This window comes from Oncorhynchus kisutch, linkage group LG2 (genome assembly GCF_002021735.2).
Source record: "Oncorhynchus kisutch isolate 150728-3 linkage group LG2, Okis_V2, whole genome shotgun sequence".
Classification (NCBI taxonomy): domain Eukaryota; kingdom Metazoa; phylum Chordata; class Actinopteri; order Salmoniformes; family Salmonidae; genus Oncorhynchus; species Oncorhynchus kisutch.
In genome coordinates this window covers 8,294,133-8,302,510 of record NC_034175.2, presented here as the reverse complement: position 1 = coordinate 8,302,510, position 8,378 = coordinate 8,294,133, and positions in this window count along the sequence as shown.

Genomic DNA, 8,378 nt, shown 5'->3' with positions numbered 1-8,378 from the left:
TTTTGAAATCTCACCGCATCAACTTTGCTGTGCATTCAAGGCTTCTTTTTAGACATGGCGATCTGAGCTATCTGATTGGCCAGCGGTAGGTCTATAGGTGCACTTGATTTGCTCTCTGGACCTGCCAGTTATGCAAAGTTCTAGGTGCACTTCCCGGAGCTTGGATGTTAACACAAGGCTTTATCGTTGTTTTTGTGCAGAAATGTTTGGTGATCGACCAGTCGATGACAATCGGTTGGTGACCATTGCTCTACAGCAGTGGTTCCCAAACTTTTTATAGTCCCATACACCTTCAAACATTCAACCTCCAGCTGCGTACCCCCTCTAGCACCAGGGTCAATACACTCTCAAATGTTGTTTTTTGCCATCATTGTAAGCCTGCCACACACACACTATACGATACATTTCTTAAACATAAGAAGGATTGTGAGTTTTTGTCACAACCCGGCTCATGGGAAGTGACAAGGAGCTCTAAAAGGACCAGGGCACAAATAATAATATAATAACAATCAATAATTTTGCTCTTTATTTAACCATCTTACATGTAAAACCTTACTTGTACATCGAGAATTGTGAATAACTCACAACAGCTTAATGAGAAGGGTGTGCTTGAAATGATGCACATAACTCTGCAATGTTGGGTTGTATTGGAGAGAGTCTCAGTCTTAAATCATTTTCCACACAGGCTGTGCCTGTATTTAGTTTTCATGCTAGTGAGGGCCGAGAATCCACTTTCACATAGGTACGTGGTTGCAAAGGGCATCAGTGTCTTAACAGCACAATTTGCCAAGGCATGATACTCTTGAGCGCAGCCCAATCCAGAAATCTGTCAGTGGCTTCTGATTAAATTACATTTTCACATAAATGCTTCACGGAGCCCCACGCATTCTTACAACATTTGGGAGGTGCACGGTGATGAGGTATCCATGCAAGCGCAAGGCCTTATTTTTATTTGCTAAACAATTTTGAACAGATTTTTGCTATTTTGAAGACTCACTCAATTTCTGCTGATGCCAACTTTGGGAGGTCACAGTGGGGCAACGATATTTGGCTTTCCCATGGATCTGAACGCTCCACTGGGGTCACTACAATGAAAAATACCTTTGGTGGTAATATTCTACACTCGGAATGTGACCCCTTTGGTCACTTTATTTGTCTTGTGATCAGTTACAATGACATTACACTCATTACTGTAAACTTCTATGGGTACAACACAAAACATGAGAATGATGAGTTGCTTGAATCTATAGAGAAACATATACTTCAATGGTTATCTACATTTCTGAATTCGTTATTATTGATAGGACGGGACTTTAACATTACTATAGATAATTCAACTGATAGATGGCCCCCAGGTAGGCCAACCAATCAGAAATTGAGTTTAATACTTTTTATGGAAAAATTTGATCTCACTGATATATGGAGAGAGAGGTTTCCGGCCGACAGATCGCTCACTTGGAGTAACAAAACAGGTTCCAGACAGTCCAGAATATATTTATGGCTTATATCCAAATGTATTGATAGTGTGTTACTACAAATATTTGTACTACTCCCCTCACAGACCATAGGGCCATTTACATTGATATCAAAATATTTACCACTGGTGGCCTCCCGGGTGGCGCAGTGGTTAAGGGCACCACCCATGGATACCACGAAATTGGGGAGAAAAAGGGGTAAAAATTCAAATAAATAAACATTTACCCCTGATACTAACCTTGGTACTAACCTCTACCTCTACCTTGGTATTAACCTCTACCTCTACCTTGGTATAATATTATTATTTATTTGTATTTATTTAATTTCTTCTTTTTTTTACCCCTTTTTCTCCCCAATAGTAGCTACCTTCGTCTCTCCCGAGCCCGTACGGGAGTTGTAGCGATGAGAAAAGATAGTAGCAACTAAACAATTGGATACCACGAAATTGGGGAGAAAAAGGGGTAATATAAATAAATAATAATAATATTTTTTGTTTTTGTTTTTTGCTGTTTTTTTACCCCTTTTTCACCCCAATTTCGTGGTATCCAATTGTTTAGTTGCTACTATCTTTTCTCATCGCTACAACTCCCTTACGGGCTCGGGAGAGACGAAGGTCGAAAGCCAAGCTCTTACACTTTTGGGAAAGGGCTTGTGAAGAAAAATCTTATTGCAAATACTGCGAGCTCTTTAAATTTGAGGTGTCCAAATACCTTAGAAAATATGGTAGTAATCTTGCTAAAACCAGAAGAGCTGAGGAGGAAAAGGTGATCATTAAGATAACTTCCCCAGTCGGCCTCTCGGGGGAGGAGAAGATGGAACTGATTGAGTTACAAAACAAACTGGATAATATATATAGATTAAATAAAATGTATAATATATATATAGATTAAATTAAATGGATAATATATATAGATTAAATCAACTGGATAATATATAGAGATTAAATCAACTGGATAATACATATAGATTAAATCAACATGATCATATACTGTATATAGATTAAATTAACTGAATCATATATATAGATTGAAAGCAGAAGGAGCCTTTATTAGATCTATGAAAAAATGGCTTGAGGAGGGAGAACAGAATTTCTTTAGACTTGAGAAATTTCACTCTACAAATAACACTATCCATAAATTAAACATTGATGGTGTTATTACAGATTACCAAATATGAATCACTAAATACTGTAGCAATTTTTACAAGAAATTGTATAGCTCTACGTACTCTCAGGAATCCACAGATACGTTTTTTGACTCACTGAATAATGTTTACTCTATCAGTGATACAGAATCTGAGCAGTGTGATGAACCTATCCGAATTGAAGAGATTTTGAGTCTATCATACATCTAAAGAACAACAAATCCCCAGGTGTTGATGGAAACACAATTGAAGTAGGAAGTTCACATACACCTTAGCAAAATACATTCAAACTCAGTCCCTGTTTTATGTCACTTTAGGATCACCGCTTTATTTTAAGAATGTGAAATGTCAGAATAATAGTAGAAAAAAAAGATTTATTTCAGCTTTTATTTCTTTCACATTCCCAGTGGGTCAGAAGTTTGCATACACTCAATTAGTATTTGGTAGCTTTGCCTTTAAATTGCTTAACCTGGGTCAGACGTTTTGGGTAGCTTTCCACAAGCTTCCCACAATAAATTGGGTGAATTTTGGCCCATTCCTCCAGACAGAGCTGGTGTAACTGAGTCAGGTTTGTAGGCCTCCTTGCTCGCACAGATTTTTTCAGTTCTGCCCACAAATTTTCTGTAGGATTGAGGTCAGGGCTTTGTGATGGCCACTCCAATACCTTGACTTTGTTGTCCTTATGCCATTTTGCCAAAATTTTGGAAGTATACTTGGGGTCATTGTCCATTTGGAAGACCCATTTGTGACCAAGCTTTAACTTCCTGACTGATGTCTTGAGATGTTGCTTCAATATATCCACATAATTTCCCTCCCTCATGATGTCATCTATTTTGTGAAGTGCACCAGTACCTCCTGCAGCAAAGCACCACCCACAACATGATGCTGCCACCCCTGTGCTTCGCGGTTGGGATGGTGTTCTTCGGCTTGCAACCGGTCATTGGGGCCAAACAGTTCAGTTCTATCAGACCAGAGGCCATTTCTTCAAAAAGTACAATCTTTGTCCCCATGTGCAGTTGCAAGCCGTAGTCTGGCTTTTTTATGGCGGTTTTTGTGCAGTGGCTTCTTCCTTGCTGAGCGGCCTTTCAGGTTATGTCGATGTCGGACTCGTTTTTACTGTGGATATGAATACTTTTGTACCTGTTTCCTCCAGCATCTTCACAAGGTCCTTTGCTGTTGTTCTGGGATTGATTTGTCTCTAGGAGACAGAACGCGTCTCCTTCTTGAGCGGTATGACAGCTGCATGGTCCATGGTGTTTATACTTGTGTACTATTGTTTGTACAGATGAACGTGGTACCTTCAGGCATTTAGAAATTGCTCCAAAGGATGAACCAGGCTTGTGGAGGTCTACAATTTATTTTCTGAGGTCTTGGTTGATTTCTTTTGATTTTCCCATGATGTCAAGCAAAGAGGCACTGAGTTTGAAGGTAGGCCTTGAAATACATCCACAGGTACACCTCCAACTGACTGAATTTATGTTAATTAGCCTATCACTGCTACAACTGACTCAAATTATGGCAATTAGCCTATCAGAAGCTTCTAAAGGCATGACATAATTTTCTGAAATTTTCCGAGCTGTGTAAAGTCCCAGTCAAGTTAGTGTACTTAAACTTCTGACCCACTGGAATTGTGACACGGTGAATTATAAGTGAAATAATCTGTCTGTTAACAATTGTTGGAAATGTTACTTGTGTCATGCACAAAGTAGATGTCCTAACCGACTTGCCAAAACGATAGTTTGTTAACAAGAAATTTGTGGACTGGTTGAAAAACAAGTTTTAGTGACTCTAACCTAAGTGTATGTAAACTTCCGACATCAACTGTACATGAGAATTTGACAAAATCTTTTCTGAAAAAATTCCTACTTAATGTCTTTTAAGACAGTTTTAAAAACAATGTTCTTGTTCCTACAATGACTCAGGGGTTAATAACACTGATACCTAAGCCTAAAAAATAAGTGGTGCTCATTGATAACTGGCATCCAATTTGTTTCTTAATAATGACTGTAAAATATTAGCCTTAATTATAGAAGTCCTAGATGCAATCATTGATGAAACACAGTCTGGCTATATGAGGAACAGACATATTTCGAACAATATCAGACTAGTATTAGACATACTTGACTACTCAGACCTAATAACCGAGGATAGCTTCATAATATTTTTAGATTTTTATAAAGCATTTGACACAGCAGAGCATCACTTCCTCATCCACTCCTTTGAGAAATGTGGCTTAGTTTTTTTCTGTAAGGCTATTAAGACTATACAAATGGTAACAGCTCTATCAAACTGAAACATGGCACCTGAGCATCCAGAGTGATGCTGGATGGGCGAGCAGGTGCGGGCAGTGATCAGTTGAATAGCATGTATTTTACTTGCGTTTAAGAGCAGTTGGAGACCACAGAAGGAGAGTTGTATAGCATTGAAGCTCGTCTGGAGGTTAGTTAACACAGTGTCCAAAGAGGGGCCAGAAGTATACAGAATGGTGTCGTCTGCGTAGAGGTGTATCAGAGAATCACCAGCAGCAAGAGCAACATCATTGATGTATACAGAGAAGAGAGTCAGCCCGAGAATTGAACCCTGTGGCACCCCCATAGAGACTGCCAGAGGTCCGGACAACAGGCCCTCCGATTTGACACACTGAACACTATCAGAGAAGTAGATGGTAAACCAGGTGAGGCAATCATTTGAGAAACCAATGCTGTCGAGTCTGCCAATAAGAATGTGGTGGTTGACAGAGTCAAAAGCCTTGGCCAGGTCGATGAATATGGCTGCACAGTAATGTCTCTTATCATTGGCCGTTATGATGTTGTTTAGGACCTTGAGCGTGGCTGAGGTGCACCCATGACCAGCTCTGAAACCAGATTGCATAGCGGAAAAGGTACGGTGGGATTTGAAATGACCGGTAATCTGTTTGTTAACTTGGCTTTCGAAAAAGAAAGACAGGGTAGAATAGATTTTGGTCTGTAGCAGTTTGGGTCTAGAGTGTCTCCCCCTTTGAAGAGGGGGATGACCGTGGCAGCGTTCCAATCTTTGGGAATCTCAGATGATACGAAAGAGAGGTTGAAGAGGCTAGTAATAGGGCTTGCAACAATTTCGGCAGATAATTTTTAGAAAGAGAGGGTCCAAATTGTCTACGCCCGGCTGATTTGTAGGGTTCCAGAATTTGCAGCTCTTTCAGAACATCAGCTATCTGGATTGGGTAAAGGAGAAATTGTGGGGGCTTTGGCAGGTTGCTGTGGAGGGTGCCGAGCAGTTGACCGGGGTAGGGGTAGCCAGGCGGAAAGCATGGCCAGCCATAGAAAAATGCTTATTGAAATTCTCAATTATAGTAGATTTATCAGTGGTGACAGTGTTTCCTAGCCTCAGAGCAGTGGGCAGCTGGGAGGAGGTGCTCTTATTCTCCATGGACTTTACAGTGTCCCAGAACGTTTTTGAGTTAGTACTACAAGATGCAAATTTCTGTTTGAAAAAGCTAGCCTTGGCTTTTCTAACTGCCTGTGTATATTTGTTCCTAACTTCCCTGAAAAGTTGCATGTCACGGGGGCTGTTCGATGCTAATGCAGAACGCCACAGGATGTTTTTGTGCTGGTCAAGGGCAGACAGGTCTGGAGTGAACCAAGGACTATATCTATTCCTAGTTCTAAAATTTTTGATTGGGGCATGCTTATTTAAGATGGTGAGGAAGGCACTTTTAAAGAATAGCCAGGCATCATCTGAGGTCAATGTCATTCCAGGATACCCCGGCCAGGTCGATTAGAAAGGCCTGCTCGCAGAAGTGTTTTAGGGAGCGTTTGACAGTGATGAGGGGTGGTCTTTTGGTCGCAGACCCATTACGGATGCAGGCAATGAGGCAGTGATCGCTGAGATCTTGATTGAAAACAGCAGAGGTGTATTTGGAGGGCGAGTTAGTTAGGATGACATCTATGAGGGTGTCCATTTTTATGGATTTGGAGCTGTACCTGGTAGGTTCATTGATAATTTGTGTGAGATTGAGGGCATCAAGCTTGGATTGTAGGGTGGCCGGGGTGTTAAGCATGTCCCAGTTTAGGTCACCTAGTAGCACGAGCTCAGAAGATAGATGGGGGGCAATCAATTCACATATGGTAACGAGGGCACAGCTGGGGACAGAGGGAGGTCTATAGCAAGTGGCAACAGTGAAAGACTTGTTTCTGGAAAGGTGAATTTTTAGAAGTAGAAGCTCAAATAGTTTGGCTACAGACCTAGATAGTAATACAGAACTCTGCAGGCTATTTTTGCAGTAGATTGCAACCCCGCCCCCTTTTGCAGTTCTATCTTGGCGGAAAATGTTGTAGTTAGCGATGGAGATTTCAGGGTTTTTGGTGGTTTTCCTAAGGCAGGATTCAGACACGGCTAAGACATCCAGGTTAGCAGAGTGTGCTAAAGCAGTGAGTAAGACAAACTTAGGAGTAGGCTTCTAATGTTAACATGCATGAAACCAAGACTTTTACGGTTACAGAAGTCAACAGATGAGAGCACCTGGGGATTGGGAGTGGAACTAGGCACAGCAGGATGTGGATTAACCTCTACATCACCAGAGGAACAGAGGAGAAGTAGGATAAGGGTACGGCTAAATGCTATAAGAACTGGCCGTCTAGCACGTTCGGAACAGAGAGTAAAAGAAGCAGGTTTCTGGGCACGATAGCATAGATTCAAGGCATAGTGTACAGACAAAGGTAAGGTAGGGTGTGAATACATTGGAGGTAAACCTAGGCATTGAGTAATGATGAGAGAGAAATAGTCTCTAGAGACATTTAAACCAGGTGATGTCATCGCATATGTAAGAGGTGGGACAGCATGGTTGGTTAAGGCATATTGAGCAGGGCTAGAGGCTCTACAGTGAAATAAGACAGTAATCACTAACCAGGACAGTAATGGACTAGGCATATTGATATTAGAGAGAGGCATGCATAACCAAGTGAACATATGGGTCCAGTGAGCGGTTGGGCTGACTGGGGGACACGGCGATTCAGACAGTTAGCAGGCCGATGCTAACAAGCTAACAGTTAGTAGGTCGGGGCCTAACAAGCTAGCAGTTAGCAGACCGGGTTATCAAGCAAGCAGTTAGCAGGGGCTAGGAGTTAGCAGACCGGGGCAGTCAAGCTAGCAGTTAGTAGACCGGGGCTAGCAAGTTAGCCTTCGGGGGACGTCACGATGGGGGTAAGTCTGTTTTTGCCTCTTCGTGCGGTGACGTCGATAGACCAGTCGTGGAGTTAGTAGGGTTCCAAGTAGCTCTAGGTAGGTAGCAGGCCTAGCAGGTTAGCAGAATGGGCCTTCAGCAGGCGTCGCGCCTGAGGGGCCTGTTGGAATCCTCGGGCAGATTATGTCGGTATTCCAGTCATAGAGGATTAGTGGGATTCCGTGCCCCTTAATATAATGGTATTCCAGTGAAAGAAGAACTTACATATTTAGGCATAACCATTACCAAGGATCAGAAGTCTAGAGGCTTACTAAATGTTAACCCTCTTATTAAAAATACCCAGAAGAAGCTAAGTCAATGGCTACAGAGGGACTTATCTTTAAAGGGAGAGTCCTAATAACCAAGGCTGAAGGTATCTCTAGACTAACATATGGTGCTCTGTCTTCAAATCTTGACGGTAAAATCAGCAAGGAGATAGACCAGATGCTTTTCAACTTTCTGTGGAGAAACAGTACCCATCACATTAGGAAAACTGTGAACACTTATGAGTATGGTGGGCTGAATTTTCTGGACTTTACTACCTTAAATAATACATTTA